This window comes from Oryzias latipes, chromosome 10 (assembly GCF_002234675.1).
Source record: "Oryzias latipes chromosome 10, ASM223467v1".
NCBI lineage: Eukaryota > Metazoa > Chordata > Actinopteri > Beloniformes > Adrianichthyidae > Oryzias > Oryzias latipes.
In genome coordinates this window covers 12,761,259-12,778,685 of record NC_019868.2, presented here as the reverse complement: position 1 = coordinate 12,778,685, position 17,427 = coordinate 12,761,259, and the positions used below count along the sequence as shown (strand labels likewise).

The following is a 17,427-nucleotide window of genomic DNA, read 5'->3' as shown; positions in this document are numbered from 1 at the left end:
TACAGAATGGCCAGATAACACCACTTTAAGCATGAATTATCAATTATCATTGCAGTGCTTTGGTGATAGTAGCATATTTGTGACTTTTCTGCTTATCCAAGAAATAGAAAAGCCTGCTTTAAACTAACAAATGCTGAAAACGCGCTACATGGTGGTTATCACTGGCACAGCAAGAAGACCCTGCTTCAAATCCCAGTTGGGTTTGCAAGTTCTGCCCATACATGCATCATAATTTGATTAATGACTCTAAAATGGTCCATCAGGAGTGAATGTGAGTGTGTGGCCCTGTGATAGACCGGCCAACTTCCCTCGTTGAATCCCCTCTGAAGTAGCTGGGATAGACTGCAGCGACCCTCATGACCCTGCACAAGACTAAGCGGGAATAGGAGAGATGGATGGATACATTTATGGAGGTGTTCCACACCAAAATGAAAAGTTAAAACAAAGAATGGGGGAAAAAAATGAGAAATAGACATTTTAAGGTGTTTACACTGGGTCCAACTTTCCTAATTCTGAAAGAAACTGTTTTTTTGTCTTTGTGTGTGTGTTGGGGGGGGGGGGTGTTGCAGATCCTATCAGCTGCACGCAGGCAGAGCGAGTCTGAACACCCTAACGAGTGTGGAGATGGAAATGGAAAGAGGCAGAGATGAGCTGATGCATTTCCGCTGGACACACACTGACTAACCGGTGCTGGTCATTTGTCATGCCAGCATGTGTGTTGAAGTGCATGAATGCATTTGTGTGGAAAAGCACACACACACACGGATGCAAAAACACACACAAACATACACAGACATTGTTAGGCTGATGGTAATTTGATACGTGCTTTGCCACATGGCTGGGCCATAGCAGCACAACAGACAGAGGCCGAGTCTCCAGTGGAAAGTGTGTTTACTGTCCAGCACAGCCTTCCTCCTCCAACCCGTCCCCATTCTGTCACCGGACTTTTTGTTCTAGTGTAAATACATCACTGTCCACTTCATGTTACTATCATCTATAAGAACAGCATGCATGTGAACATTGAAGCTTTTTCTCTAAATAGGGGTTATGATGGACACTTAAGGCATTTCAAATTGAAAGAGTACTTAAAAATTGCTCAAATTAAACAAAGTAGTGGTTTCAGCCTCACCTATTTTCTAAATATGTGGTTAAAGGTGTAATTGTAGGGTGTAGCATTAGCATCCACACATTGCAGTCATTGAGTGTGGTCATGCTGGACACGTACTGTCGCGTTTGTGAGGCAGGCCAGAAGAAGCATGGTGTGCCGCTGTGCTGAAGATGGAGTCAATTCTGCTGTGCTGCAGCGGATGAACCACCTTCATTTACATAAAAAGAATCAAATAGACAACGGTTGGGGATTGAATGACTAGACACTATTGTAAGATATCAACATTAGAAGTTCAAGATTGTATTTTTGAAGGATGATTTTATTTTGTAATTAGGTTTTTGAAACCCAATAATGATTATCACTGTATTTTCTACACTATTGGGCGCAACAGATTATAAGGGGCACCATCAAAAAATGGTCTACTTTCAAACTTGTGTCATATGTGAGACACATTAAGCGGGAAAATAGATAAGAACAGAATAGAAGAGAATAGACAAAGGATGTAGTTTGTACGTAAAAATTTACGTAAAAAATGATGCCATGTTGGAAAGGGCAGTAAACAATAACACGCAGCTTAGCAGACACAGTAAAATGACCACGGCTTGCTTGATTTTGGTCTGATTTTAAAGAGAAAAAACACATCACAAAAATAAGACTCAGGCCGTGGTATTAATGTTTTTGTAGGTGCAGCAGATGAACACCGAACTTTTCTAAAAATAAATAAGTCATTCTATAGGAAACCAAATGCATGCCTGATGCTTGGTTGTGATTTTTTTCAAGTCTACACACATACTAATATTTACCCAAACTGCTAGACTCTATCGTCTGAGTTTTAAGATTGGTCAAGTGGGTAAAAAATATTGCCGCATGGGTATTCGGACTTGTTTCTTTTCCTCTGCACAGTAATCTGCTTGAATTCAGCATGTCGTCTCATCTGATCCGATGTCGAACACGCATACAATACTAAGTCAGTCTCCAAAAACTCAAAAGATAGATGGTCGTGCCAGAAAACATGGAAATAGTGTCAAGTCTAAAACTACCATTGACCATGACATGGCTTTGTTTGTGTTGACCTTGCCTTTATCACTTACAAATCAGCCTAAACGTTCATTGTTCTGACAGTAAACTTACTCAGATCTTTCTAACATGTTTTTTATAAGTTCTCCTTTATTAATTGATAGTAATCATTTATTTGTAAAAGTCACAACCTTGTTTTTCTAGTTCTGTTTGTGCAATCAAATATAACTCGGAGCGCAGCGTCTCTATCCATATAACTCATTTATTCATAAAATATGTAACTCCCAAAACAAAAAATTAAAGCTTATAAAGTAAGTGCACCTTATAGTGTGGAAAATATGATAGTACTATAAGGTAAATTTAGGCAGAATCCATAGCAAAATGATTTAACAGTTTGATTAGGGTTTTATTTGTTCATTTAAATTATTTTACTTCATTTTTAGAGAGATGTTTGCTACAATAATATTTACATTTCAGCATAAACGCAACATTCTCAGTGGCTTATAATAAAAGAAGAATAAAACTAGTAAAAGTTCTCTAACCAATCTTTATTTGATGGACAGGAAGTGCACAATGTGCAAAGATAAATTACGTTTGGTCAAACTGTTGAGTGGATTTATTGTGCAGTGTTAGAAGTCGCCCTGCAGTGCAGCTGACTGTCACTGTCAGAAGATTCAGATGTCCAAGCGGCCACCGAGGGAGGACAGCACTGATGAATGCCTGGAGCTGAATCCAGGCTTAGTCTGCACACTTAATCATCAAGCCATTCTGTCAAGCTCAAAGGCTAAAAGACTCATTAGAGTCCAAAATACCTCCACAGGGAATTTTTAGTAATGTCCAAATGCAACATGTGCTAACTGTGCTGAGGGAACTTCTACTGTAAGACATTCAAATGTGACCATGCAAAGTTTGTAGGAAAAAAAAGATGATACAGAGTGAAGAAATGTACCTTTTTTATGATTTTATTCAGTTCTAAGAACTAATATTGAAGAACAAATACTCAATTTTCTCAGTATGGAACAGCTGATCTCTGTGTTGGTGGATTGAAGGATCTGTTCATCAACATGGTGCAGACTAAAATCCTTATTCTGATGGTAAATATCAGTTTCCAATGCATCACATAATAAAATCACATAAAGCTCTTATGCTGCGCAAAAATCAATGTCTGGCTCAGGTCTTCTCTTCATAAAAACAATGGTCTGTCATAAAACTGAAACTTCCACATCCATTTCTCCAGTAAGCTGTGGTCTTAGACTCAAGTGGTTGAATGCATAAATTACGGAGCCCATGACCTGCATGGATAAAAAAAATCATTAACCCTTGTGCTATCCTAGGCACTTCCACATTGGAAGTTGGGTCATCCAGACCCACTAGACAGTGCTCTGAACCCTTTTTCTTCAATGATTTGTGATCTTCACTGGTGTCCATGGATTACATGAAATCTTTCCACCTTTATCCACCTTTGTCATGGTAGGGAGAACACGTCAATGTAAGGGTGGGGTCATCTAAGATAGCACAAGGGTTCAATCATTCCCAAGAATTAGGATTTTGTTCCCACGAATAGTAATTTGTTGCCACAGAATTATGAAATTATTACAGAATTATTAAATCGTTCCCACGGAATAATTAAATCATTTCCCTCAAAATTTTACTTTTTATTTTAATGTAATGTATTTAAAATGAGAAAAATCCTTAAAGCTGACTTTTCTTTTGTATGAACTCGAAGTAGTTACTTGTCGGGCCGTCTCTTTTCTGGCTATCCCCAATTTTGTGGAAAGTGCAGCAAATTCTCATCTACTTTGTTAGATTTTGCCAAGTTTTCCTTTGCCCGAGAACGCATGCGATAAGTCATTCAAAAACATAGATCTGAGCAATGCTTGGATTTACAGCAGACATATTCAAAATTCTGTCTGTGCACATATCATTACAATGCATGGAAGACACAGAGAATCTTTAGAGATTGGATTGATTTATATTAAAAGGCTCTACAGAAGTATCGGTAATCATGTTTCCATGTCTGGGTTCATGAGATCATGCAAAGTCTCTCCTGGTAAAGTGAGCTTTACTTCCGCTGCAAATGCCGCTTTCTGTCGCTAATGCGTGTCTCTGTGACCCACGTTAGTTTGAGAGGGAAAAAAAAAAACAAGAATAAAAAAATTAGAGGATCTTTTGCTTAATGACTGAATGAAAATAGGAAAACTATCAAAAGATTTACGAGGCCTGATTTACCAGCCTGCCCATCCCTCAGCGGCTCCCTGTCTGCAGGCTAGCCAGCCGCCCCGGGTAGCAATTACCTCACTATAGTCAATGGAAACATCAATGATGCAGTCGTAAAATATATTTTATTTATATTCTTGCTTTAAACTACTTATATTATTTGTAACTGGAAGCATTTACGTTTATTTCCGGTTGAAAATACGGGGTGTGTAAAAGGTTGTGATTATTATGAGGGAACGATTTACTGTTTTGTGGGAAGGAAATTGTAATTTTCTTTTTACCCATGACAGACCACCAGCTTAATGTGCTAGAATTCTGTTTTTGAGCACAAACACACCTCAACGTATTTTTTATTTTATTTTATTTTATTTATTTTTTTGGAGGTATTCTGAGAACTGATTGAAAGTCATTTCTAAGCTGCAGTGAGTAATGATGAACCCTGGACAACCCAACAACGTATTTATTCAGTGTTTCTTAAATTAATTTGATGATCTGTTTCTGTATTTTGATTTTAGGTAGCAGCAATTAACAACAGCCAAAAATAAAAGTTTATCACAAATAAATACATAAGAAATATTTAAATATCAGCCAAATTTGACCCTCTTGGTTCTCCAGGGTTAAGAATTGACATAACAATCCAGAAAATTCTGTTTGAACTGAGCTCCCACCTGATTTGGACCCGATTTGAGACATCCTTAATGTTGCAGTTGCCAAAGGACCACTAGAGGCTTGAGTCGGAAAGGGAGCAATCTCCTATTGACACCCATGTTAAAAAGTCAGACTTTACACTAAAAATAAACATAGGTACAACCTTGTGGCAAATAGTTTCATCAAAGTTTCATTTGAACTTAGCGACCTCAGAAAAACATTTTCAGGCAACCGCTTTCTATGAAAAGTCTACATAAATGCACGCTTCCACGTTCAAAACTCCTGTGTTCATGCGTCACTACGCACATTTTTGGATGGTTTTCTGGCTCCAATTACAAAATGAGCAGCCATTGAACACACTTTGAAAGTTAAACCAGTTGAACTTTGACCAATCAGGGACTCAAATTTGGTAGTGACGTATTGAAGGCAGCCCTTTTCATTCACAGAAGTGCAAACTGTTTAAAAAGTGATCACAGGGTAAAATAAAAATAATTGAAATTTGTGCCCAGATCGAAATTATATGACACCAACTCTTGTATTAGAATAGGGTGAACAGAAATTCGACATTTCTTTCAACTGTTGGTGGCAGGTCCAATCCAATCCACTTTATTTATCTAGCACATTTCTCGAACTGGCAGTTTCCAAAGTGCTGTACAGTGACCAAACACCAGACAAAAGATTGCCAAACAAAATAAAAACAAAGTACACCAGTAAAATGAATAAAAAATTAATAAATAAAAACAAGGTAAAACAAGATAAAAACACAGATAAATACAGATAAAAATACTGTAAAAACACAGAGGACCACACAACTCATGCGGTGTTAAACGCTAGAGAGTAAAAATGTGTTTTAAGACGGGATTTAAAACACTCCACAGAGGGCGCTGTGACATGCATTGGCAGAGCGTTCCACAGCTTAGGGCCAACAACAGGTCATCAGCACCGGATCGTCCAATGTGAACACACAATTACAATGCCCTCTAGTTGCTGTTGCTATTTATTTAAAAAAAAAGTTATGGAGCCAAACAAGTACTTGGCACCCGAACCAAACTATGCCACAAAAAAAAAAAGTGCTACTTCTTCTACGAAAAAATACAGTCGCTGTTTTCTGGCATGTTGGACAGTGCAAACATCTGTCAACGTGCCCCTCCCATTTCAGACGGCATTTCTAGAACTCTAGATTTGACGTCAAGGATGTCAAATTTAGTGTGTTTAAATCCATGGTGTCAACATGAACTCAGATCTAAACCTTTACAGGAACACTAAAACAGGTACTAAGTCCATACTAAAAGTACAGACCAAAAGTTTGGAGACAACAGAAAAGTTGTGTCCAAACTTTTGGTCTATAGTGTAGATAATTTTTTCTTGAAATCTGAGTGACCCTTTTCACTTTGCAATCATAACGTGTCAGTAATCAGACTGAAATTCCAGTCCGACCTGTTTAAGTCGCAGCGTCAGCGGGTCTATCTGATACCTTCATGAAAACAAATTTAAAACACTGTCTGCTTGAATCGCACTTGAGGAGATGAGCAAACAAGCATTAAGCAAGATCTTTAGAACAGCCAGACATCTGTGTTTTCACAGCCTACAAAAAGAGCTGTTGAATAGTAAATCATTTATATCATGGAAACAAGAGTCTCCCACATTCTTTGTGTGTTTATTGACATTCACAGAACACACCTTTTCGTCCACCTGGACCTTAAACGGCAGCCTTAACCCACAGCAGGTGTTTCTTATTTCAAAGTTTTTGAAAATATCTTCTATGTCTCATAAGCCTTTTAGCTTTATAATCTTAGCAAATACTCCTGTTTACTTTTAATATCTTTGAACAAGAGGACCTCAAGTGTATTTATTTCTATGCTGTCTGTGGTCTACAGCAACATTTTATATTTGATATATTATTATATCTTTCATTAGTTTATGCCAAATCTATCTATCTATCTATCTATCTATCTATCTATCTATCTATCTATCTATCTATCTATCTATCTATCTATCTATCTATCTATCTATCTATCTATCTATCTATCTATCTATCTATCTATCTATCTATCTATCTATCTATCTATCTATCTATCTATCTATCTATCTATCTATCTATCTATCTATCTATCTATCGTTTACGAAGGGAGACAGAATTTTTTCTTTCATTTTACTTTGATGTTCTTTTTTCTTTTTGTGGTTTTGTTGGTCTTTTGTGGTTCCAGGTCAGCACCCTGCCCATGTGAGGTCTGACTGAATAGCAAGGATGGGTCAGACAGATGCAGCTCACAGGTGGCAAACAGCAGGAACGACCCACTGATAAAGGAGTGGGCTCTGGAAAAGCTCCTGTTTTGTTTTTCCTGAAGTCCAGGAAACACACTGCTGCAGACACACACACACACACACACCTGCTCTTCCGAGCAGCCCACCCACTTGAGTAAAACAAAGTCAAAGCTAAATCTGGTGCAGATTCATTCCCTCTTGAACAAACAGGGGACCGTGGATTGAAACAGGTGCTGACACACTAGGTGAAGTCTTGGAATTCCTTTACAGTTAAAATGCTAAATTGCACTTATATACAAGCTACCACTGAATTATGATTATGCTGTTTTAAATTAAAAATAAAAAAAAAATTGTGTCATTTTCTAGGACATCATTTCTCCAGAGCGGCAGGAGTTTTTTTTTTTTTTTTTTTTTTTAGAAATTTGCATCTAAGTTGTGGGTGAGGTTGCCGTTGTAGCTTCTACGCCACAACTACCGTACAAGCTTTTTATAATGACATTTTTTTTCTGCTCCTGATTTAACACCATTTCCATAAAGAAAATACTCAGAAATGCTATTTTAAGCTTAATTGTCCTTATATGTGTCCTCCATCATCAAACAATGCCAAAAGAACATGGTAAAAACACCAAAAACACAATTTTCATCAAAGTAGGTCTTTAAATTATGAGTTTTGTAATTGCTGCCTTGGGGCCTGTTTGCCATCGCCATGGCTCCCTATTTCTGTTTTACTAATTGATAATAATGAAGAGTGCGGGCTCTTTAATGGCTTTTGCTTTCATTGCCATGGGTTGCATCATTTTCCACAGCTGTGAGGAGTGAATGTGGTCATTTATACAGTCCCCAAGTCTGAAAAGCCATGTGCAACAGCCCCTGTGAAAAAAGGTTAATTAAGCATATGTGACCTCCTTTGTGTGGTGGTGTGACACGGACCGGGGAGGGGAGCGCACACATACGGGACGCCGGGGTGGAGCTGTGACGCGCCGCCTGCTGCAGGAGAAGCACTTTGGGCCAGTTCACTTCAACTATTTTGCGCGTTTGGATGTCCGTCCCGACGCGCAAAACCCGCGCAGATCTGTTTTTCTGCTCCCTCTTAGAGTGGGAGGGGCTCGTTTTTCCTGCGATTGTCCGCCTCCCCTCTCTGTCCCTCTCTCATTTTTTTTCTTCCCAAAGTTGAATTTTCCGCCTGCCTGGGAGAGCCGTCGCCAGAGGAGCAGCGCAGCTCATTGCGCCTCCAGACCAGAAGAACGCACCAGGACGAGGGCTTGTTTTTTCCTGGAGGGGAGGCTGCGTCTCGCGGAGCAGACAAAGGAGGGGAAAGCCGAATCACCTCTGAATCCGATAGAGATTTTTTTTTAATGATTCAGCCTTCTCTTTCTAAATCTGTCGTGTCGCTACCTTTCGGGATACTTCCAAGATGTCAGAGGAACAGAGCTGTGGGCATGAGCTGGTAGGTTTTTCCAAAAAGCCCTTCCCTCCGCGCGCACAGGGGTCTGGTTCAGGGTAGATGCAGAACGGGACTCGGAGATGACGGGAACAGGAACGGGACTTCTTATTTTTGATTCCACCTCCATCTGTTGGGATTTTGTTTACGCGTGAGCCTAAAGGTTTTCTGGTGAATGGAGACGAACGGTGCGCGCATGAACATGTCTGAGGGAGGCTGCTCGGATCGTGCTCAAACTTGGACTCGGGTGCTTGGGGTTGTGTCCTCAGTAATGGATCCCCTTCGTGTCAATTTTCTCTTTGTTTTGGTCTGGTGTGGTAAATAACGCGTTCCATCTGACTCCAGCCTGTAGAGGAGTAGAAACCTCCCATAGGGTCTCTGTTCCTTCTGCTCCTCATGGAGTGTTAGACTTCAGATTACTCCACTGGGAGATGGATGTCCTTATGCTCCCATGGAGATCTGGGGTCATTCTGGAATAAAAACTTGTCCAACTTTAATGGTTGACTCCCACAGGAAAGAAAGATTACAACTGAGCAGGAATTTGATTTCTTGCGTTTTTAGGAACAAGTTATGAAAATTAGTTTGAAAGGAATGAAGAGTATCTATGTTTTTTTTTCTAATTCATATGTTACAGATATTAGAACTGCAAAATACATTGAAAATTTATCATGTATCACGTCTTTTTGCAAAACATCCGCTTGTGCAAAAGACGGTGTAAATACCTTAAATGTTTACACACATGCGTAGACAGAAATGTTGTTCACCATTTGGCTTATCCCTTCAGGGGCTGCCTCATCGAATCAGCCTTCACTGACTTGCACCGGTGGTTTGGCAGATAGTTTTATGGCGGATGCTCTTCCTGACACATGTTATCCAGGCTAGGGACAGGCACAGGGAGACCCAGACTTGGGTACCCCTACATAGTTAGGCAGTAGCATGAAGGGTCTTGCCCAGGGACTGGATGATACTTAATGCACCCCTGGGAATCAAACCCTGATTTCCCATGTGCCAGTCCAGCGTTAACCCAACTGAGCTGCATAAACAGAGAAAACAAAGCCTAAGCGCACACTACCCACATTTTTCTTAATCGTTGTCCATATTAGTTTTGGCCAGTACAACCAGAAAGGTAGATAATTGTTCTTTGTTGTCTCCTATTGAGACTACTTGCAGTATATTGAATTTTGACTTTAATTTAAATAAAACTGTTGCAGTGAAATACAAATGACGTATTGATTATTTTTTGTTTTACTATTTGTTCATGTAACATAGGTCGTATTGTCATCGCTTTATTGATCATTAAAACTGCAAGTTTTCCTAAGATCGTGCAGCCCTTTTACGTATTTACTTAAAAAATAGAAAATGTGCTTTATGGTCTTTGATAATGAATAAAAAACACTGTGAGAATATTTTTAGAATTCTATAGATGTTAAGCTGTTTTATTCCATTTATTCTATCTATAGAGAGGCAGTTCCTAAAAAAAAAACACTCGGCCGATGTCTTTATGGCGTAGGAATATAAACTATTAGGGTGTCTCCATATATATGGGACACATGCTTCAACTTTTCATTGACTCAAACATCGAAGGAAGCCCACTCTGTAGTCATACATTGGAGGTTAAAAAAGTGCAATGATTGAGCTGATTTAGCAAATGGTTGAAGTGGTAGAGCTGTGCTTTGGTGGAGAAGCAGCGGACGCGCTCCAAGATCAAAGTCAAAGGTGTCCTCCGGGCAGCTGTGGGGTCGGCTGCCGCCTCAGAACCCGCGCCCCGTCGAAAGTGGGATGAGGCGTGCAAAGCCGATGGCGAGGCGTTGAAGTGTTAGACATAATGCATCAGTCGCCTGCATGCCAGCGGCTGGGGAACTCTTCTTATAATCCTGCTGAGCTCAGCTGGCAGTGTGAGGAAACACGCTTGTTGTCGGGCTGCTTTGGATGCCTTTGCGTTGGCTCACTAAGCTCTGTTATCAGATGATCAGCTGCCAGGTAGTGTGTTTGTCTGCGATTTCCCGCTTTTCACTAGGCAACTTACAGAAACCTGTATCTATGCTGAATCTTAACTGATCGCTCTGTTCAGCCTCTCTCCAATCGGGTCGGCTCCAGATGTTTGAGATAAAAAATAGAAAAAACCTGATGGAGCCTGTAGACGTCCTGCAGGAGTCCAGGCAGGCAGAGCTTGCCGTTTCGTACCATTACACAAATATGGCTCATCAGGCTGATTACACATCAGCACACTCACAAATGCATCCGTCTCAAGGAGACAGGAGCAGAGTCAACGCTCCAGGCTGCTCCTTAAACCTTCTGGTTGGCCATCACTCTGTCTCAGGGGTTGCTTACCTGTGTCCTCCTTCTTCCCATTTGTCTTCTCTTCCTACTTCTCTCATTTTTTCCATCTATCAGCCCCTGTGGAACAGTGGTTGCTGCTTCCTGACATGATCTCGGAGGGACGTCAAAGTGAGCCTCCCAATTGTGTTGGCTTTACCCACCTGTTTACCCATTTGCTCTGACCTGCTGCAGACAAATCTGTGGGTTTCATTGAAAACAGGGTTAATAAAGTTGGACAACTGCATGCAAGGGATCTAAGAAGACATTTAAAGCATTGAAAGTAAGAAAAAGTCACAGTTTAGAAGGGAGTAGTAATTTAAGGGTTAGAAAAGACAAAAATATCTTAATTTCATTGCAGGATGCCATTTATAAATTTATATTTAGCTCACATGAGCTTACAGCATCTTATCTTTTATTAAGATGTTTCTTGTTTTATTTTGTATATAAGTCAGTTTTTTCTGCAAGTCAAGGTCAGCTCGTAACATCAACAGAAAACTTTTTCTCCAGTCGGATGGATTTTTCCTTAGACAGGACTTTGAGCTAAGCTCTGCAGAGCAGTGATCTGTTTGCTGTCTTTGAGTGTTGAAGTGAAGTGTTTCCATCTCCGATTCATTCTGCTTTCTGCGGTCTGGCAAAGATCAATGGGCGGGTCTGGCTGGTGGCTTTGGAAGCTTCAGATACTTGGCATTTAACTTGATCAGTGTTTAAACGATATAGTTGTTTGTGTTGATTCAGCTTTAAACTGTTTATCTCATAGATTTCTGATTGGATAGTCACATCAAATTTGCATGCAAGCTTTGTGTTGCTTTCTGCTGGGTAGCCATGGAAAACGTTTGGAGATGGATGGGTTTTGCATTGAAAGTAGGATGGATGAAATAATGGATCCATGGGTATTGGCTGGTATTCATTAGTCATTAATTTTTTACTATAGAAAAGTTAAAGTGAAGCAAACTGTACATCAATGTTGTGTTTTTTATGTTTTTGTTTTTTTTAATTGAGTAAGAATATCTTTATGTCATGTCAAACCCTTCTTTTTATGTATTTTATTTAGAATGCACTATAAGCGACCTTGTCTTCGAATTCCTGGAACGTGAAAACATCAACTTTCTGGATTCAGTTTACTCTGCTATTGCCTAAAATAAGTATAGGTTAAACGGTGCGATAAGCAGGCTTTTGCACTACCGGTGTAATGTTTCCATCGCAGATGATGTCATCAGTTTGTGTCACATTGTGCAGCAATTGGGCCGATTCCCTTCCAATGACCTTAAGACCAATGTGACCTGAGCGATTACAAATCGCCATGTGGTATAAACCGGGCATTAGAGAAAAAATGTTCATTTTTTTTGCGATGGGAATGCTGAGCTTGACAGGTTGTAGTGAACACATAAAAAACACATAATAATTGCACTCTTTGCAATTTAAGAAAGTAGACGCCGACGTGGATGTGTCTTTAAAACGTCTTTTCAGAAGGACCCTCCCATTTAAATGAGTATTGGGCAATTGTTCCATCCTCACAATAGGACGATCTGGGTGTGGCTTTTACCTAGCAACACAATAGCTCGGTGACTTTTCTGTAAAGTAAATTAAGTACATCAGTGTAGCTTCAGGAATTGTGTAAAATGGTTTATCAATTATTGGGTTAATTAAAAACCTGATATGGTGATGCTTTGTGGACCATCTTGAAAAATGATCTCAGAATCTGCTGCCAGCAGTTCATCACAGCAGTCAAGGCAGGAGTGGGGTCTGAAGTGTCAAATTGGGAACATTTTGGTTAGGTAACGATTGCTTCTTTATTTTGGACACTTGTTTAGGACAGTAAAGAAAGATAAGAAGTCTGTAGTTGCGGCAATATAGACATTTTATCATGTTTGGCTTAACCTCCAACCCTGATATTGTATGTATATTTTGGGGGTAATTTGGAGTGGACAAGTGTTGCACTGCAGATGCACCGAGGCCTTAGGTTGTCCTTTCCAGCCTAAGCCATGATCGCAGCTAGCTGCCCAAACAGCAGGAAGTGGGGGTGTTGTGAGGGAAGTGGGTTTCCACCTCAGTCCAACAGCCGGCTCTGAGAAGTCACTCGTCAGGCAGCTGTTTGCAAACACTCCGGCAGAGATGCACATTTCCCATGATCTCACTTACTGGCACCAGCAGCCAAGGATTTTGAGACATAATGCTTCCAATTCCATGATTCTCCTCTGTTGGGTTGAGGAATAGCAAACTCACCATCTTCTCCATATGACAGAGGAAGTTTGAATTTAGAATCATGGAGATTTTGACATAGGACTGCATGGTGGTGCAGTGGTCAGCGCTCTAGCCTCACAGCTAGAAGGCCCTGGTTTGAATCTCGGCTCGGACCAATCTGTATGGGGTTTGCATGTTCTTCTCGTGCATGCATGGGTTTTCTCCAGGCACTACAGCTTCCTCCCACAGTTCAAAAACATCATATGTTAATGGATGACTCCTACATTGTGAATGTGTGGCCCTGTGACAGACCGGGAACCTGTCCAGGGTGTAGCCCATCTTTGCCCCACAGTAGCCAGGACAGGCTATGGGAACCTCGTGACCCCAAAAGGGACACACAGAGTTCAGAAAATGGCTGGCTAGATGGAAATTATGACCAAGAACAGGTTCATGTTACTGTTTTACTCTGAGTGCTTTTTCATTAGTGACAACAGTTCTATTGGAATAACTCTAAAAAAACGCCTTAATGGAATATTTCAAATCTGGCTCTTCATTAGGGTTTTAATGTCAAATATGACTAACACCAAGTCTCACGTCTTGTTTTTGATAGTTTTTGTTCTGGTAGCTCGAAAAGCTCTCCCTGTTCATCAGCAGAAGGCAGGAGGTAGATATGACTAAAATAGAGGGACCCCGTGTTGAACAGGCGAGCGCAGAGAGCGATCTGTTTACAAAGAGACGGATCAAGCAGGTAGGTGTAAATAGGGGGCACGTATTTAAAAAAAGATTTCTGAACCAAAAGGATATTTGTGGGATTCTGAGGAGGTTTAAAGGCCAATGCACATACATCAGAGAGCCAAACCAAAAAGTAACTAAATCCTCGACTCATCCACTCACAGCTCTGCCAAGAATGTCTTGAATCCATTTCTATGTTATTATTAGTATTTATGCCTTTACTATCATTTTATTGCAGAAGAGAAGGCTCCATCCCAATTCAAGGCACCTGGTGTGATACCCTGCTGGAATTCCTTGTTGTGTTCCTTTGGTTTTAATCAAATATTTATGTTTTTTTGTTGTTGTTGGGCTTATGGTTTGGCAACCCCAGTTTGTATTTTAGTTTAAATAAAATTTTACTAGTATAAAACAACAAATGGACCCCCCCCCCCGAAAAACAAGGAAGCTAAATATAAACAGCTGGAAAAATAGATATCATTTAAATTATGTTGATGAAATTCTGTATTTTATGAACTATAGTTTGAGTCCCATTATCTGTCACACGCCTAGGTGTGCGAAATCTGTTCTCCTCAACCCATCCCCTGGGGAAGCAGTGAGCTGCAGACACAGACACACTCGAGGACCATTTGGTGGTTTAACCCCCCACCCAATCCAACCCCTTAATGCTGAGTGTCAAGGAGGGAGGAATTGGGTCCCATTTTTGGAGTCTTTGGTCTGACTCGGCCTGAATATGAACTCACGACCTTTCAGTCACAGGGCAGACACACTACCAAGGCCACTGAGCTAGTCATATAGGACGCACTGGATTATAAAACGCACCATCAATAAATGGTCTATTTTGAACTATTGTCATATATAAGATGCACTAAACTGTAAGGCGCATTAAATGGCCTATATCCTGCTTTTCATAAGCCTTTCATAAGAGTAACCTATATCCATATATATAATAATAAATTATCTTTGGCACACTAAATAGCAATTTTTTAATTAAATCAGTTAATTTCGCAGCTCATTTTCCTACTCGAAAGTGAGGCAACTTGATCTCTGAGGCATTGGCTCCATGTGGGTGCCCCGCCCATTTCATGACATCGTCCAAGAGGCGACCTCGGCAGCGTGTCTGCGTTTCACCCAGGAAAACAAACAACATCCGGCCTTTTGCAAAGACAATGTGCATATTGTGCTTCTAGAATGAAAGCGTTTTTGCGGGCACTGCAGACGTCACAGTGTGTTAGGTTACAGTGTGATGACCCACCCTTTTTTGTGGAATGGGAGGGGCTGGTGCTCAGACAGACGAATTTTAGGGGAATACTCTGAGATACGTGAATGGATCAAAAAAACGCTTAGGGGTTGTTTTTGAGAGGTATTAACATGATAATACACTTAAAAGCCCCAAAAAATTGATATAGCATGTTATACGCCCTTAAAAAAGTACTTTTTTTAATATATCCTGTATTTTGTTAAAGGGTTTTTCTTCTGCGGAAGTGGACCTGCCTGCTGCGCCACTTTAGTGTTGCTGCTCCACAGCAGATATTATTTATTAGAAGTTGCAGTGCGTTGCAGCATCTTTGTTGCCATAGCTGCATTCTTCGAGCTCAGATCTGCCTCTTGACAGCTGTGTTGTCACATCTCTTATGATGACCTACCACAACTCACATCAGCATTTGAAACAAGAAACATTTGACACATGTATCGGCTCCCTCGGTTGATGTATTGTGTGACAAACCAGCGCATTTTATGACCTACAAGATTTATACTTGTATTGAGGAGCAATTTGAACATTTTATGGTCAAATTTTGAAAGTTTGTCACATGTGTAGAGCCACAAACTGCTGGCACTTGAAGTCGTCAAAGAGCAGCCAAGAAAAACAATAGTTAAAGCCTTCCCTCTGTGAAGGAAATGCCAAACATTACATGGGTGTAAAAATAGAAGGCTGTGACTTTGTGAAGCCAGATAGAGGACAGGAACCCCCTCCTTGGTGTCACAATGATGACAAGGTCCCCCCCCCCACACACACACACACACACACACACACAGACGCCTGCCTCCTTGGTCCCTACTGCTCTTTTTGTCTTTTGTCTGAGCACGTAATCTTTTCTTGTCTCGACTTCCGTGACATTCCTTTCTGTTTCCTTCTTTCCCCTTCTTTTGTTGTCTCTGGTCACCACCATCAATAACTCAGCAGGTTTGCCACACTCCCCAAAACACCTTCTGATGGATTATTGCAACCATCCACTACAAAACGGCAAAATGCACCTTTTGGGGGGGGGGGGGGGGGGGACACAGGCTTTGACCTGGATTGAAAGCTGTAGTCGCAGCGGGGGAGTTCGGCGTTGTGAAGTTTTTTAGCGGCTGTTCAGTGCAGCTCAGGATAGTATTTAGAGAAAATGATATTACACCCACTTAAAGAAAAAAAATGCTTTAATGATAATTTCAAAGCTTTTAATGCACTTAAACCTTCATAAGAACAGATTAGTTCAAATCAGGTGGAAGAAAAAGAGACAGGAAGACAAGGTATTCCCAGAATAAGATTAACGTCTCAGTGTTTGTCTAATAAAGTTTTGGGAAGAGTGTGCAGAGGCAGCTCCATCAAGTCTTTTATCTGGGATATTTGGCAGGCAGTTTTGGAGGTTGAGCACCCAGTACTGATATGTGCACTCATGCACTTTTCACAAGGACATTTCATCTATTGTCTTTTCTCTTTTGTACACAGCAATATTTGATTAAAATGCTCAATGTTTTCCCCTGAAATAGGACTTTTAATCCTTTTAATTGAATCAAAATGTGTAGTTTTTACTAATCTGGTTGACTATTAGTTAATAAGTAAGTTTTAAATCTCATGAAACCCCAAATCCGTTTTCCATGTCAGAATTAAATCCTGTTATCTTAGGAGGTTATCTTAAAGACCCACTCTGATGAAAATCATGTTTTTGTGGCATTTTTCTGATGAGGAAGGACATATAGAAAGAAGCATCTCTTTATTCAAATATTTGTGAATCAGAGACAGATGCAAAAAGGCCGTTGGAAAAAGCATGTAGTTGTGATGTAAAAGCTACAATCGGCAAGCCACCAGCTCCCTGCGCCGCTCTAATTCTGATGTAAACGATTAGATCCATGTACGGCTTTTTTTTCTCCATCTGAGCTGGCATCTGGCTCTAAACTCTACGGCTGGAAAGCTCCAATATTGGTCGCCATTTTTGTTGGATGATGGAAAATGGGGGCAGGTCTACTCAGTTATGCCAACAGTTAGGGCCACAACTCAGAGGTGAATTTCTAACAAACTTTTGCAGAAACTGTATGTCCTAGAAAATGACAGTCTTTTAAAAATATTTTTTGGCTAAAAACAGCATAATCATCATTAAAAGACCACTGGGAACGCTTTGAAAAAAGCTTCACAGATGATGAGAGTGGGACTTTAAGGTGCCTCACAAGGAATGTCATCAGACCAGAGCAAAGTAAAACCATTTTCAATTATGTTATAAAACAATATTCAAATATTTTG

At 40.3% G+C, this 17,427-nt stretch overlaps 1 protein-coding gene across 3 annotated transcripts in view; it reads left to right on the top strand.

Annotated features, from left to right (window-relative positions):
- Positions 1–17,427, top strand: part of mid2 (midline 2) — a 180,949-nt gene that overhangs the window by 54,126 nt on the left and 109,396 nt on the right. The window contains exon 1 of one of the 3 annotated variants that reach the window (XM_023959095.1): positions 8,228–8,702. The exons of 1 other annotated variant lie outside the window; for it this stretch is intronic. The gene's annotated coding sequence lies outside the window, so the exon portion shown is untranslated. Of the gene's footprint in view, positions 1–8,227; positions 8,703–17,427 lie in introns of those variants that run through there. One more of the 3 variants, XM_023959097.1, reaches the window with a different exon arrangement.